The sequence below is a fragment of the Anser brachyrhynchus genome (assembly GCF_964034855.1).
Source record: "Anser brachyrhynchus genome assembly, chromosome: 3".
Classification (NCBI taxonomy): Eukaryota; Metazoa; Chordata; class Aves; order Anseriformes; family Anatidae; genus Anser; species Anser brachyrhynchus.
The window spans coordinates 63,000,818-63,017,987 of NC_137696.1; the positions used below are offsets into that span (position 1 = coordinate 63,000,818).

The window sequence follows — 17,170 nt, forward strand, 5'->3', positions numbered from 1 at the left end:
CTTTACAGAGGGTCACTGAAGTCAAATGATTTACTACAGGGATAAGTGTAATCCAGACCACTACATATTTCCATGATACTTGTTACAGATTTTTATATCAAAGTTTGATATTGTTGTTGTTGTTTTTTTTTTTTCACATAAAAACATTTACAAGTTTCAAACAAAATACAATACAGCATGTATGTGAATGTGTACATGTGCATGACCACACACATGTTAAATAATGTTGGGAAATCCTATTAGTCAGTGAACTATTTTTTAAGAATTCAGGTGTCAGAGTCAGCTACAAATGCACAAAAATTCCAGTTTGTATGTTACTAGATTTAGGCCAGTGCCCTAGAGGGTCAGGTCATGCCCTGTATTTATCCTCATTTGATGCCAGAATGCAAAACAACTAAAGGAGCTTTTCAGCTGCCTACACACTGCTGCATACCCATTTCTTAACAGAGGTTAATTGAATGTATGCTAAAGGACACTGGTGGGAGTGGGAACAGAATCTCTACTGCGCGAGTGGATAAGGTCAGTCCTGACCCTGGATATCATCCCTCCATTTTTCCAGAAAGTACGTTAATAGACCATGAGAGAGAAAAATTGCGGGGGGGAGGGGGGGGGGGGGGGGGGGGAGGAGGAGATGAAGACAGTGAGAGAGAGAGCGAGCACAAGCTATTTGAATCCATTTTATATTTATGAAGACATATTGTTTAAGCAATAACAGATGGGAATTTTCAGTGGTGCCATATAGAATTAGGTGCCTATTTCCCTTTTAATTTTATTGCTGGTTGAGAGTTTATCTTTCTAAACCTCTACAGAATAAGCCAACCTACATTTGGGTCTGAAAAGGAGAGTTCATAAATTACATGTTACCAGTATGGCAAATTGCACCTTTATGAGGCAATTTCTGGCAGATTAGCTGATGTGCATCACCACAGCTTCACATTCAAGTGATTTGGATGTGGCACATAATGAATAAGACATTCCCAGCAACAGAACACCGATTTTGCATTATTATAAACCAGGGGTTGACAGCAGAATACCGATTTTGCATTATTATAAACTAGGGACTGAAAGTTACTGCTGTCTGGCAAGTGTTCAGCAATAATTTGTTGGCAGTCTCAGCTGAAAGGCCAAGGACTGGGAGAGCAGGGAGGCTGAACACATCTTTCTGAGAGAAAGCCTCTCAGGTTAGTGTTTAGAAATACTTCTGTGCCTATGCAGGGGCTGAGTGCTAAGCTTGCCACTCATGCATCATGAAAGAACAAAGGTTGAACCTTCAGCATGGACAAACCTCCATGTTCCACATCGCACAAAACTCATCCTTTAAAATAATTATAAAGAAAACAGCAAACCTGTAACATGAGCCCAGAATGCTAACAGAATGAGAGTACAGTCACGAGATTTTTTACCTTTCCAGTTTTTCTGTAGAGCTGAAAAGGCTGAAGTGGCCCAAAAAAATTAAATAAATAAAATGAAATAAAATAAATAAAATAAAATAAAATAAAATAAAATAAAATAAAATAAAATAAAATAAAATAAAATAAAATAAAATAAAATAAAATAAAATAAAATAAAATAAAATAAAATAAAATCTGTTTCCGTAATTTTCCACTGTGTCTGCAGAACAGCTCTTTAAATGCAACTTGACCTTGAATGCAAAAATAATCTGTCCTTTATCAGTCATGTCTTTTCATAGCTAGCTAATGGCATCAAGTTTACATCTTGTTTTACTGTGGAGCTTCTTGTGATAATGAATTGAACCAAGTAGCAAGTATCTGTCCTCCAGAAATACATACCTCTTCAAAGTATAAGGGGTATGGATGCCTTTTGCCTGTCACTTGCCATTTGACTTTGACCTACAGTCACCACCACTATGCATCAGCTCTGGCTTGCAATCCCCTCCTTTCCGCTAAGGGTAATGCTCAAGCTTTTGAATACTAAAGAACCCAAGTCACTCTAATGTAATAACAAACATTACTCCTTTGAATATCTTTTTCTCCATTCTGTCTTTCTACTATTGTTCTGTCTTGCTGAACCTAGTGAGATTGTTCATGTGAAATATATAATATATATATATACATATAACCCATCTGAACAAGAACTGGCAGTGTCAAGTCAAACATTTAGATTAGATTCAGCATAGTTCAGAGTTTTTCCCTTTGTACTGTACAATGCCCCATATTGGTTCAGGTGATAGATGATAGCAAGGCTGGGATATGTGGCAGAGGATGCCTTCTTGTGCAAGACTGCAAGGCAGGCAGTGGAGTGGGACATGGCACATATGCATAGCCTATGCTTAACACATAGGAGCAGGAGGCAGACAAGTAGAAGTAAGAATTTAACTGGGGGAGATGTAAAGTTCCCTTGCCCTTCTCACCCCCTATTATAAATTCACACAAGTGTGTTCCCTGGGCAAAGGCAGCAAGTGTGTGCTTGAGAGTGGCTGGCACCTGCTGGGCCTATTTCTGGTTCCTTTGGAGCTTGCCCTGAGACAAACTACAATAAGAGGTGAATATGAGAAACAATGTGGTAATGTGGATAGAATGACAACTCTTCACAGGTTAGTTAATATACAGCTAAATTATGATGTATTCACTTAGAAGTGCAAGTACAAGTTTATTCTCCTGGCAATTCTCACTAAATTCAACACATTGATTATAAAGACTGGAATAAATGTATTTGTCTGACAAAAACTAACTAAGGGATCTGCAAGGCTCCTGATATATCTTCTACTGAATTAGAGAAATTTGGAGGCTGTGGGGAAAAATAATAATAATAATAATAACAACAACAACAACAACAACAACACTGCCCTTCTACATCCTCAGAAGTAGGAGTTAAATGAAAATGTCCCAAGAAGCTTGAGGGCTTCTGTGATTTTTTTGCCCCTTTTCAAGAGACCTTCCAAGCACCATGCAGGGTGCACTGCCTCTCTCTGTTGAATGCTGAGTGTGAAAAATTGATGACAGGTTTCCTATGCCATGTCTGCAAAGTCTACAAGTGACACTGCTGCATAGCAGAAGTTGCTGGGCATTTTCTCTGGAAGAATTGCTCTTCTGATATTCTTTTTGTCAAGCCATGAAGGCAGGAGGAACAAATGTCCTTGACATCTATGAGGAGCTATATGACTGCAGACCTGAAGATAAACCTCTGATTATATGCCCTCCAGCTCATGCTGGATCTGTGTCAGCAGCAAGAGCAGCAAGCTGTGCTCTGCCTGACGTGCAGAAAGGAGAAAAATATATTGGAGGAATTGCAAGTTACTGCAGGAGAAAAATGGATGAACTCTGTTCTCTTATTTTGATTCACAGTCTTGGGAGCTGGTAAGGATATCAAGATGACAGAGTCACATCCTTGTTGTACCTTTGAACAGATTTCTGGAAGAAATTCTTCCATAGTAAGGAGGCCGCAGTGAGGGTTCTCCCTGCTAACACAGTCAAAAGCATTTCACTGTGTGAAAACCATGAAACTGCACATCCCCTTCTATGCAAGATTCTGGTAGAGAAAAATGGACCTCCACAAGCAGGACTGAAACATCATTCTGCCTCCTCCCTGTCCCCATTCCGCCCTCCTCTTCAAGCAGTAAGTTTATTTATCTCTTGCTGATTCCAGGTTTATAAGCAGATATTCAGCTTCTTCAGTCTGCGAAATTATCAGATTCAGGCTATTGCAGATCTATATTCCATTGAGTCATTTGACATGTTCTGAGTGAAAAAGTTCTCAGCAGCAGTCTGTTGTGGTTTGACTGCAGTAGGCAGCTAAGCATCACACAGCCGCTCACTCTCTCCACCCAGGTGGGATGGAGGAAGGAATTGGAAAGGTAAAAGTGAGAAAACTTGTGGGTTGAGATAGACAGTTAACTAGGTAAAGCAAAGCTATGTGTGCAAGCACAGTAAAATGAGGAATTTATCCCCTACTTCCCATCAGCAGGCAGATGTTTAGCCATTTCCAGGAAAGCAGGGCTCATCGCACTTAACAGCTTCTTCAGAAGACAAATACCATCTCTCCAAATATCCCCCCTTGCTTTTTTTCTCCCCCCAGCTTTTATAGCTGAGCATGATGTCGCAAGGTGTGGAATATTTCCCTGATCAACTGGAGTCAGCTGTCCTGTCTGTGTCCCCTCCCAGCTTTTCATGTGCTTCCAGTCTCCTTGCTGGCAGGGCAGCATGAGAAGCAGGAAAGACATTGATGCTGTGTAACAACTAAAAACAACTAATACATCAGTTTACTATAATCACTATTTTCATCATAATTCCAAAACAAAACATCATACAAGCCTCTTTGAAGAAAAATAGCTCTATCCCAGCCAAAACCAGGACAATCACCCAGCACCTCAACCCTTACAAGTTAATCTGTCTGCAGGATAGGAATGTGCCTTAAAATAACACTATCAAGCTGTCAAGTGGGGAAAAAAAGTCTGATCATTTCAAGTGCCCACACAATCACTTTATTAATTTTGTGTAAATTAAAAAGGAACAGCTGTCTAACTCAGAAATGTGTTGGGCATTTAATTAGTTTCATTAATTAGATGAACCTTCTCCTGGAAAGTGATGCAGGATGAGGCTTCTGAATCACGATGTTCTAAACGTGGGACAAAGTGCCATGGAAACCTACTGTTGTTCTGGTCACTCAATATTTCCTCCACACACCTCGGAAATTCTTGCAGCACTGGCAAGATGCTGCTGGTCTTGCCCACCAGGAGGAGCAAGGAAGAACAAAGGAGCCAAGCAGGGATTTCACAGATAACAGTGTCATCCACAGGGGGAGCATAATAATCCTACAGTGAGCTGCATAGCTTCAAAGGTCTGTGAGAACGCTTCACCTGAATGTTTGCAAGTGTTGGTGTAAGAATAGAAAGGCAGCACTGGCAGCTTTAGACATGTTTTGGACTTTGCAGCACATATTCACATTTACTGATAGTATTAAGTAGGGGAGTTTGCAGTTAATAGTAGTATGGCGTCTTCAGTTTCAAAAACCTGGCAATGGTCTTACCAGTCTTCCCCTCTCCCAGTGAAAGTCATAGAATCATAGAATAATAGAATATCCTGAGTTGGAAGGGACCCATAAGGATCATCAAGTCCAACTCCTGGCACCGCACAGGTCTACCCAAAAGTTTAGACCACGTGACTAAGTGCACAGTCCAATCTCTTCCTAAATTCAGACAGGCTTGCTGCAGTGACTACTTCACTGGGGAGCCTGTTCCAGTGTGCAACCACTCTTTCGGTGAAGAACCTCTTCCTGATGTCCAGCCTAAACTTCCCCTGCCTCAGCTTAACACTGTTCCCGCGAGTCCTGTCACTGGTGATAACGGAGAATAGGTCACCTGCCTCTCCACTCCCCCTCGCGAGGAAGTAGTAGACTGCGATGAGGTCCCCCCTCAGCCTCCTCTTTTCCAAGCTGAACAGGCCCAGTGACCTCAGCTGCTCCTCATATATCTTCCCCTCTAGGACCTTCACCATCTTCGTCGCCCTCCTCTGGACACTCTCCAACAGTTTAATGTCCTTTTTGTACTGTGGTGCCCAGAACTGCACACAGTACTCGAGGTGAGACCGCACCAGCGCAGAGTAGAGCGGGACAATCACTTTCCTCAACCGACTAGCAATGCCGTGCTTGATGCATCCCAGAATACGGTTGGCCCTCCTGGCTGCCAGGGCGCACTGCTGGCTCATATTCAACTTGCTGTCAACCACAACCCGCAGATCCCTCTCTGCGGGGCTGCTCTGCAGCGTCTCGTCGCCCGTCTGTATGTATAGCCAGGGTTGCCCCGTCCCAGGTGCAGGACCTGGCACTTGCTTTTGTCAAACTTCATGTGGTTGGTGATCGCCCAGCTCTCCAATCTGTCCAGATCTCTCTGCAAGGCCTTTCCACCCTCATCCGAGTCCACAACTCCTTCAAGTTTGGTGTCGTCGGCAAATTTGCTCAAAACACCTTCTAGTCCTACATCCAAATCATTTATAAAAATATTGAAGAGGACTGGCCCTAAAATGGAGCCTTGAGGGACCCCACTAGTGACCATCCACCAGCCAGATTTGGCCCCATTTACCACAACCCTTTGAGCCCTGCCCGTCAGCTTATTGCTCACCCATTGTATGATGTTTTTGTTAAGTTGTATGTTGGACATTTTGTCCAGTAGGATCCTATGGGAAACCATGTCAAAAGCTTTGCTGAAGTCCAAAAAGATCACATCAGCTGGTTTCCCTTGGTCGACTAGATGGGTGATCTTATCATAAAAGGAAATCAAATTAGATGGAAGTACTCTTCATAGTTGAGTCACAGAGCACAAAGTGGGTATAAATATGGGTTAGGAAGACCGATAAAAACATTCTCAATCCCTGGCATGTAGACCAGCCAGTGCAACACTGAAAAAAGCACAAACATCTGTCTTGTCTTGGATGATCTATCCTCAGTCATCAGCATGATGACAGTTGTGTATCACCTGGTGGTAGGCATCAGAGCTGATACTATAACGTGGCAGCAGGTGAACTAGTTTAGTGTTTTCTGGGTTATCTTGTGAGTTAGTATGCTGTGCCTAGGAACAAAGTCTTGAAGAATCTGTATTTTTCCAAAACCATAATGTTAGGGTCTCTCTGGGCCTTAGTTTCCTCTATTGCTAAGTACAGCTGGGAGAGCTGAGCTGTGAAACAGCAAGAGCCAAGAAAACAGTCAAGTGACAAGAGTTCTGGATACTTACTGCAAATAGAACCATTTGCAGGGATGGGTCAAGAGAATTGCTTAGAAAAGCTCACGGGAGGGGGCAAAAGAAGAGAAGGCAAGAGTGTGTTAGTAATCAGAGTAGGAAAATAAGTCTATTAAACTGTCCTTTATTTGCTTTATTTCTTGTATCTGTTCCCTGGATAAAAGGCTAGAAACATAAAGGATACAGCTGCAATGGCATCTGATTGAGGACAAAAACTGAGAAGCACCCCAAAACACAGATAGCCAAATGATGTCAGGGGATACAAAAGCAGAGGAGGTGTAAAACTTCAGGTGCCAATTACTTGTTGTTATTAACAGACTCTACATTTCCCAGGTAGCTCAGGGTTAATTCCAGACTCCTGGCTGAAATAAGAATATGTAATTGTGTTCTGCTTAACAGGTATTCCCTATCATCTTAAAGTATGCCCAGTATTTCTTCCACATTTCCCACTTTTTGCCTGGAGATGTCTGCAGTCCAGTCATGTGGGCTGTAAAGCTCACTGGTTCTAGGTATTGCTTTTAATGTCCATGTTTTTGCATGACTAATTAGATACACCAAGTCCTGTAAATTTGTATACTGCGACTGAGAGAAATACCCCCCAAAAGTCTCTGAAATATGTGAACATTTAAACTTTGGATGGGTGTTTTAACTTTTCATTTTCAGTGTTTGAACCCTTCAAAGGAAAGACTATATTGATATCTTCCACAGGTCTGACTTACTTTCTTTTTGGCCCATATTTCTCTTTCCCACACCAGGATTTCTATCTTGATACCACATTTGTTTGTCTCTGGTTGTTCACTTAGAGAAATCTAGGATCACTCGTTTAAGCACGGTGCTCTTGCAAAGATCCAGTTCCAGGTGACTTGTAACCGTAGGGACAAAATTAGAAAGGCTGAGTTAGGTTAACAGCATCACTGGCAGCACAGTACCTCCCAAGGTAAAAACCTTTATTCTGCTGATGAAGCTCACATTTTTTTCTGTTTCAGACAAAATGGGGTTTGTTTCTTTACACAGTACAAATACCGGTTCCTCAGTAACTTTGCTCCTTTTGACTGAGGCAGGTGAATTCAGCTGGCAGGTCAAGGGGTAGATTCTTCTGGGAGGGGAAAGGGTTGGAGGTGAAAACTTCTTTGTCCAACACAACTGGATGATGTCATGGTCCATGAAATTATCACTGATAACTGTGGTGACAAAATCAAAAATTTAAATAAGCAAAAATCTACCCATTCCTGGAAACATGTACTTCACCTAAGTGCTTAAACAGTAGCTAAGTGCTCATAGATCTATGCATATTTTTAGATTTTTTTTTGAATGACAGTGTTATGAAAAACTGAAATCAAAAACATTATTATATACATCTATGTTTTCTATATAAGTAATTATTCAGTTCAGTTTCTATTAATGTTTTAGAGAGTGAGACTTTTTGATCTTTCACTCTATGTGCATGTACACGATATTTGCAGATAATTGAATGTTCTGGTTAATAGTGGGGCTCTTTTCTCTGTCAGAAGAGGAAAATTTTCAGACATTTTTTATTTCAAGATTATCTTTAAAATTATGGGCAAGGATGAAATTAGGCAAAAGAAGAAAATGCACAGACAGTGGAAACAGGGCCATGTGCCCTGGGAAGAGTACAGAAATGCTGTCCAGATGTGCAGGGATGGGATCAGGAAAACCAAGGCACCGACAGAACTAAATTTGGTGACGGATGCAAAGAATAACAAGAAGGGATTCTATGGGTACATTGGCCACAAAAGGAAGTCTAAGGAGAGTGTACCACCTCTGAAAAATGAAGACACAGAACTGGTAAAAACAGACATGGGTAAGGCAGAGGTACTTAACAATTTTTTTGCCTCAGTCTTCATTGGTGGTCAGGTTTCCCAAATCTCTCAAGTTCCCAAACCTCTAGGTGGGGGCTAGGAGAGCAGAGTCCCTACAACTGTAAGTAAAGATCAAGTTTGGGACCTCTTGATGCAGCTCAACAACTACAAGTTTATGGGGCCTGATGACATGCATCCCAGGGTCCTGAGGGAATTGGTTGATGTAGTCACCAAGCCACTCTTCATCATATTTGAAAAATCATGGCAGTCAGGCGAAGTCCACGGTGCCTGGAAAAAGGGAAGCATCACTCACATTTTCAAAAAGGGTAGAAAGGAAGACCCAAGGAACTACAGACCAGTGACCCTCACTTCTGTGCCTGGCAAGATCATGGAACAGATCCTCCTGGAAGCAATGTTAAAGCACGTACAAAAGAAGGACGTGATTCAAGACAGCCAGCATGGTTTCACCAAAGGCAAATTGTACCTGACCAGTCTGGTGGCCTTCTGTGATAGAGTAACTGCATCAGTTGACAAGGGAAAAGTGACTGATATCTACTTGGACTTTTGACACACTCCCACATGACATCCTACTTCTAAATTGGAAAGATATGGATTTGCAGGGCGGACCATTCAGTGGATAAGGAATTGGCTCAATGGCTGTACCCAGAGAGTAGTGGTCAATGTCCAATGGTTCTATGTCCAGGTGGAGGCCGGTGACGAGCAATGCCCCTCAGGGGTCTGTCCTGGGACTGGTGCTTTTCAATATCTTCATTAATAAGATAGACAGTGGGATTGAGTACACCCTCAGCAAGTTTGCAGACAACACCAAGCTGAGTGGTGCAGTTGATACCAAAGAAGGAAGAGATGACATTCTAAGGGACCTAGGCAGGCTGGAGAAGTGTGACCATGTGAACCGTATGAGCTTCAACAAGTCCAAGTGCGAGGTGCTGCACCTGGGTCAGGACAACCCCAGACAGGAGTATAGTCTGGGAGAAGAACTCCTTGAGAGCAGCCCTGCAGAGGTACTTGGGGGTTCTGGTTGACGAAAGGCTCAACATGAGGCAGCAGTGCGTGCTTGCAGCCCAGAAGGCCAACTGCATCCTGAGTTGCACCAAAAGAGGAATGACCAGCAGGTCGAGAGCGGTGATTGTCCCCCTCTACTCTGCCCTCGTGAAGCACCACCTGGAGTACTGTGTCCAAGTTTGGGGCCCCCAGCACAATAATATATATTATATATATATATAATATACAATAAATATATGGACCTGTTACAGAGAGTCCAGAGGAGGGCTGCAAAGATGATCAGAGGGATGGAGCACCTTCTTCTGTGAAGAAAGGCCGAGAGAGCTGGGGATGTTCAGCCTGGAGAAGAGAAGGCTCTAGGGAGACCTCTCTGTGGCCTTTCAGTACTTAAAGGGGTCTTATAAAAAAGATGGAGAAGGACTTTACTCAGGTAGATAATGATAGAACAAGGGGAAATGGTCTTAAACTAAGAGAGGGTAAGTTTAGATTAAACGTTAGGAGGAATTTCTTCACTGTAGTAGGGTAGTGAGTCACTGGAGCAGGTTGCCCAGAGAAGTTGTGGATGCCCCATCCCTGGAGGTGTTCAATGCCAGGCTGGAAGGGGCCTTGGCCAACCTGTTCTAGTGGGTGTCATCCTTGTCTATGGCAGGGGGGTTGGAGTTAGATGACCTCTAAGGTCCCTGTCAACCAAGCCATTCTATGATTCTATGAAATTAGAGGGTAAAGAAAAATTTTTACCCCAAATTTCCTGCTAGTTATAACCAGCTTTTTCAAAACAGTTCCATTAGAGAGGTAGAATACTAGTCCCACCCTATAGCTTTTATTACTTATAAAAAATAGAAATAAAAATAGAAATTAAATAGAAATGGAAATGGAAATCGAAATCGAAATGAAATAGAAATAGAAAGAGTAAAAATAAAAATAAAAATAAAAATTTTAAAAAAATAAAAATAAAAATAAAAAAAAAATAAAAATAAAAATAAAAATAAAAATAAAAATAAAAATAAAAATAAAAATAAAAATAAAAATAAAAATAAAAATAAAAATAAAAATAAAAATAAAAATAAAAATAAAAATAAAAATTGCAGGTACTTCTAGAAATCACAGTGAAGTATTAATGACTTCTGTGATGGTTAAATTTTGTCACCAGTCTGTGACAATTTTACAGAAACAGGAAGTGGTCAGCTTAAGGTTAAAGATTCTTTGGTTTTCAAAAGCAGATACCTTTCATATGTTCCTTTCAAAGAAAAAGAAACCGTGTTTTGCCACATCGTGACATAATATTCTTTCAGATCCATAGCAAAGTCCAGTGTATTCTTTCTACATTTAATTTATTCCTACAGGTGCTGTTTTGGGATGATCTTGCACACATCTCTGGGGTTCCTGTACTAGAAAATGTTATCTGCTACAGAACTAGTAGAGGCAGAGAGTGTGCATGGACATAGAGCTTAAATCCTAAGGTGCAAAATCTTGATTTGACTGGGAGATCTGTATTTAGAAATACCACCTACCTACAATGGAGGCACAACAGCTTTGTGCATAAACAATATCTAACAGCGTAGTGGACTAATAGGTGAGAGGAGGAGGAGTTTCAGGATCTGCAGTTTAACCAATACCAATTCCTAGTACTGTTTTCCAATTAGCCAAAAGAGGGTGCTAGTTCATTCTTTTTTCATGTTTTTCAAAAATGTTTCTATTCCCTTACCACAGTCCTTGGCTTCTTGGAATATTCCTGATGGAAAATGAGGTGGAATCTTCTCATGAGTCACCTTTATTACTACCTATTTGACTCACAATGAGAGTTCTTGCTTTCCATTTTTTTGGCAACATTTCCATCTGCATGACTGTACTTCATATTAAAAAGCTCCCACCTAGCCACAGTACCTTGCAACATTGTTGAACCATTTCATGGCATGAAATTCACTTTGGCAAGAAAAGAAGGACATTATGTAGTTGGACAGTGTGTTTTTAGTTATAAGAGCGTACATTAAACTGATATTTTCCTATAGATCAGCAGAGAACCAAGAAAGGAAAAGTTGTTACACAAGTTACAATCTTAAGTATCTTTGACTTATTGCTGTGATTATACTAATTGCTCATCTTCCTAGTGGGAGGTTGCAGGAAGCTGTTTGAAGTAATCAAGCTGAGATGCGGCCTTCTATTTATAAGAGGCCTAGAAATCTTACTTTCCCAAAAAGAGTATCTAATTGAATCTCTAAAACACTGCAGATAGACACAATTTCTCTTTCCTCCCTCAGAATCTCGCACGAGTTAATGATTCAGTTCTTCCTCACCGTGAATGTCTGTGAGCTTTAAATGATGTTGCCAGAGAGTGCTGCAGACAGCTCTTGTTCCTCTATTTGCTCAGACTTTCAATGCACAGCAAAACCTCTGCAGCTCTATATTAACTGCAGGATCTTCTCATAGAGCTATATGGTCCCATATGAACATACATTTTACCCAACTCATAGGTAGCTTAAACATAAATATAATAATTTTTCATACTTACATTAAGGGGTTTTGGCCCACAATAGTTTAGTGTTGTGATATGTTTATACATAGAGCACCCATGAAATAAATTAATTCCTGCCTGCCATACAATTGTAGCCCCACAGAAACTCTCAACCTAATGGGGAGGGGTAATTTAGATCAAGAACACTTTGATCTATGTTGATTGCAATAACGACCACTGAACATTTTTTCTCTATACAGGCCTTTTAAAGTTAAGCAGAACGCCAAAAGTCAATTTATTTGCCTCAGACAAGTGAGGACAGAGCTAAGCACTAGTGGGATTTGAAACAGTACTTCTAAATAACCTATTGAGAGTCTGTGTCGTAAAGCCAGGATAACCTTACTCAGAGAAACAAGATAATTCTGCTGAGAAGAGGTTAAATTTCATCATAGATCACTGCCAGGATTTTGCTGTTGTTGTTGTTGTTCTGCCTTTTTTCTAGTTTATGACTACAGTTTCTTGGTAAAACTGGGCACGTATTCTTAATAAGTTGTTCCAGGAAAGCCAAAATGACTTGATAGCAAAGGTTATATTTTGCCCAACACTTTCAACCAAAGAAAAAGAAAATGGAAAGTCTAAGTGAACTGTTCTGACATTTCTGAAGCATTTCATTTATAAGCACATGCAATAAACACGAAGGAAATAAAGAGCTAAATCCACACTGATACTGAAGGAAGCAGCAGAAGTGACATTTTTTCACAGTAGATTTGCTACTAGGGATTTTATGGAGGCTGAACAAAACTCAGGTTAAAATCCCTCCTCAGCACAAGGGGATTTGAAGGCATATGTTTCATCTTGAAGGAAATGTCTTACCCACTGACTGTTCTGTAAGTTATCCTGGGGTAGATGTATGAAAGATAGGATGTTCCTTCAGGCTATATTCACCTTGCATATGAATATGAATATGGATTTATAGGAATGGCCTTAAATATAAATTATGCTGACAATTGATTTAAGTACTTTAAATTCTATCTAAGAGCTTCCTTACCTGAAAACTGATATTCCTGGATGTATCCCATCTCAGCAAATAAGTATCCCAAAGAGCGTATAACAATGTAAACAGTACAGTGGAAGAAAACACATCCCAGTCTAGCACACATTTAAAGGCACTTTCCTGGCAGATGAGATATCATTTCAAAACACCTTTGGCAAAAGGATCTCAGCTGAAGTATACACTGTGTATGAATGCCCCACGGCTGTGTAACACCTATTTTAAATAGTTTGCATCCACAGATACCAAATGCAGAGACAAAAGAAAAGAGTTTTAAAGAGAAGAACTTAGCATGGGAAACTGGAAGGATTAGGGAGTGCTATTTGATTGTTTTATTAGACAGGCTTATAGGAGTCAGAGGCCAGGGAGAAAAGATCTCTCTTGAAATGGGATTTGAAGACAGTCAGGAGGTCACTGAAGCAAACAGCAGGGTATCTGTTACAGAAGCTGAGATTCACGGGAGAAGGACTAGGAGTAAAAAAGGCCAAAATTAAGTCCTCATCTCCCTCTAATCATCATCACAAATCAATACAAACCAAGTAATTCACAGAAAGAGGTAATTTCGTGTGTTTGTTTGCAAGCCCTGATGGATCTATTGGCTGGCATGCCTGTTGTTCCTATCCTTGATGTGACATACACAGCACAGGTATCATGATGTATATAAGCCATGAAAAACTCTAGTGTTTCATTACCATGAGAAATGCAGGGGCTGGCTGCTTTTGACAGCCAGTGATGCTATTAGCTAGCCTTTTGCGTTGGTAGCTGAAGAAAATCCAGTCAACATATTTTAACCTTCAGAGCAATTCAAGCACATTGTGATCTTACCAAAGCAGCTGATAACAACTGAAGTACAAGCTCTGCGTCAGATAAACAGCAGCTGGGGGAGGGAAGCTCCCCTCTCCTTCCTCCCCCACACCGACCCAGCTTGTAGATCAAGCTCATCATCCCTTGCAAGGCAAAATGCATTGACAACATCTTTCTTCCTCAAATAACAGAGAAAGAAGAGAGTTTGCTGCTGCAGTGATGTTTTACAAAGCAGAGAAAATACACAAAAGCACTCAATGGCTCTATGAGAGCACAGGGAGGACAATCCACACCTACCTGATATTGGGACTCCAGACCTTGGATTATAAACTGGATTAGGATCTGGGCCAAAACAAATCGTGATCTCTGCTGACTTAATTTCAACTCCTCTCTGCAGTCTTTCATTAGGAGTTGTAAATGTTTCTTCTGAGCTTTTTCAAAGTAAGGAAACCCAAGTGGTCTCCAATTTCAATTGTGCACTGTTATGAAAGTAGGCTGGTTGGGAGGAAAAGGGGGGTAAACTGGCCAATCCTTTGAGTTCAGTCTGGGTCTCACATATGTAGGAGTGCAGGAATCCCACAGTTTTAAATTTGGAAATGGGCCCAGGCTAGAAAGTAAAAATAGAAAAGTGTGTATGTGATTCTCAGAAGCTCAGCTGCAAGGAAGGGGGAGAAAACTTTCCTTTAGACCTTGATTCAAACTTTTCAGAAGTTTCAAGGGCAAAAATGAAGGAGCTCCAGGGCTCCATTTCATTTTGGAACTTGTAATTCATTATTCTCTGCAGTGGAAAACTATTCCTAGCGAAACAAAACTTCTTAAAAAAATGTTTTATAGTTCGCTTGTAAAAATAAAAATAAAAATAAAAAATGTAGGCAAAACACGTTTATATAGTCCCCATGGTTATTTTATAGCAGGACCAGATTTCAGCCATTATTCTTTAATTCTAAAACAGAAGACTCTCTGGTAAATTGAGAGAATTATCAGTAAATAATGTTGTTCCTTTAAATTTCATCCTTAGCAGAGAGCAGGTGTCTGATTTCCCTCAGGGAACACAGTTCTACTTCCCAGCTCAAACATTGCCAGAGTGGATGAAACAGGTTTACAGGAGTATGTGTGTTGTGTATCAAGATTCACTGATATTAGAGAGGAATGCTCACATTTTTTGTACAGGTAAATCTCATTCAAATTTCCTATATAGTCCATAGCATGACCTGCATGTTATCCACCTTGAGAAGGTAAATAGAGAGTAAACTGAGGAGTAGTTAATGTAGGATTAAAGCAGGCATCCCTTGATCCAGTCTGTTAGGAGATGAGCTGCACTGGACACAGACAGCAATACCTATTTCTATGTATAGCTCTGTGTGCATGTGTGAGTGTGTGTGCAGCTATGGCTATACACAAAGGAGGCAACTGCATATGGAGACACAAAGGCCAGGGCAACACTGTGTATTTTTTCTGCAGCAAAACAGTCTGGCTGTTACTACCGAACTAAGGACTGGGAAACACGTGGAAGGGGTGGTATGCCCCAGGAGCAGCACTGCTGCTCCTTACCTTCCCATTTCCCCAGGCTTTCATTTCTAAAGCTTTTCTTGATGCTCAGCATCCCCTCAGTTTTTCCTTATTCCTCCCATGACTCAGGGGACACCTGCACACTACCCTCGGTGGCGTACTTGAATTATGTCTACCAAAACCAGCCATGAGGTAGCTCCACATTAAGTCCCTGGTGGTCCCCAGTGCCAGCCTCCACTGCCTGGGTAGTTCATCCCTTTGGTTTCTGAGGACTCTCATTATCCCATGGCCCCCAGGCGGGCACTGTGGGTCCTGCAGCACAGGGCCAGCATGGGGACAAGGCAGCTGCAGTGAGCTATAAAAGTCTGCAGAGCCTCAGACGTTACTTCCCAGCAGTGGCAAGATATACAGCAACCCTGTACAGTCAAGGAAAAGCTGGGCTTTCCCTAGGACTAGACCCAATATACTGAGGTCATCTTCTGGAACCTTTTCTTTCTAACTGTAGTCTTAGACACAACTGCTGGCCCCTGGAAAAAGGATACGTGTGTGTAAATACACACATTTTCAAATATAAAATTTACAACACCATCAATGGTTTCCACTTTGATACAAGATTATATTTTATTCCAACTTCACCACAATCATTTTTTTTTCTTTTCTGGGGGTAACAATAATAAAATAATTTTATGTGAATAAGAACACTCAAAAGTTCAAAAATAAGAATAGCTCTCAGCAATTCAACTTGCAGAATCCGAGTAGACTATAGCTTAAATGAGTAGATAAAAAGGCTAGTAATTTTATTGAATTATATTGTACAGTTTCAATTGCATCTCCCAATATAAAAGGCTCACTGATTGATGCGTTATTGTGAATTTGTGGGTTGTACCTGTAATGAATGTGTTCTGGAATGACCCTCTGAGAGTAAATCAATACTGGAAAGAGACCTCTGCTAATTTGGATTCCTTACTATTCTAAATCAGTTTTTTAAATGACCAGATTTTCTATTAACAACAAAAATCACTAAAAAATATGAAGAATAATAACAGATTTCACAGTACAGGTCCTCTCAGCATCCCTGAATACTCTTACTTGGTACCTCACACTTTTCAGACTTCTAAGATGGTGGGCAGACAGGGGAAGGAACCAACTAACATTTTTCAGAACAGTAGTTTCCAACCTGTGACTACCACAAATCTACAGGCTAAATGGTCTACAAAGAGAACCTATGGGGGAAAAAAAAAAGTCGTCAATATCTTTGTTTTTGGGAAAAAAAAATAGATTAACACTGGTGAAACTATTATTTTTGAATAGAGCCACATAAACTGTGAAGTTCATCTTTCAGCATTTCATGAGCAGCAGGCTGAAGAAGCATGGTCATTTCTCCTTGTTTTCAGAATGGTCCACATAACCAAGTCCTCTGATTTGAGGATATGGCTGAATGGTGAGATGGTGAACCTCTTTGCCTTGCATTGCACCTCTGAAAATTTCTCCATTTCAGGCACTGCTGAGGATTGTGCTGCTAAAAGGATGCAGCTGCTGGAGGCAACCCTGAATGTCCCTGTCACCAGGTCAGCAGTATGTCAATGAGGTCATACTTCTTGGCTGTCCCATTGTTTATCAAATCCAAGTAGAAACCCAGGGCTAAATCTCCTCAAATATAGTGGAAAAAATGCTAGTTATGCAGCCAGAGTTTTCTGATCAGTCTGTTTTTATTTATTAACTTAAAAGTCTCAAGTTGGCACTAATTCATTCACTTCAATCACCTATGCTGCAACCAAAAACATAGGATGCAACAGAATTCTGTGCTGTTGAGTCACGGT

At 40.8% G+C, this 17,170-nt stretch overlaps 1 protein-coding gene across 3 annotated transcripts in view; it reads right to left on the minus strand.

The window, feature by feature from the left end:
* Window positions 1-621: 621 nt before the first annotated feature.
* Window positions 622-17,170, minus strand: part of LOC308193398 (uncharacterized protein) — a gene marked incomplete at its 5' end in the record, with an annotated part of 251,784 nt that continues 235,235 nt past the window's right edge. Inside the window, 2 exons of one of the 3 annotated variants that reach the window (XM_080588091.1) lie at window positions 622-7,553; window positions 7,661-7,872. Of the gene's footprint in view, window positions 7,554-7,624; window positions 7,873-14,138; window positions 15,115-17,170 lie in introns of those variants that run through there. The other 2 variants (XR_013949598.1, XM_080588090.1) reach the window with 2 other exon arrangements.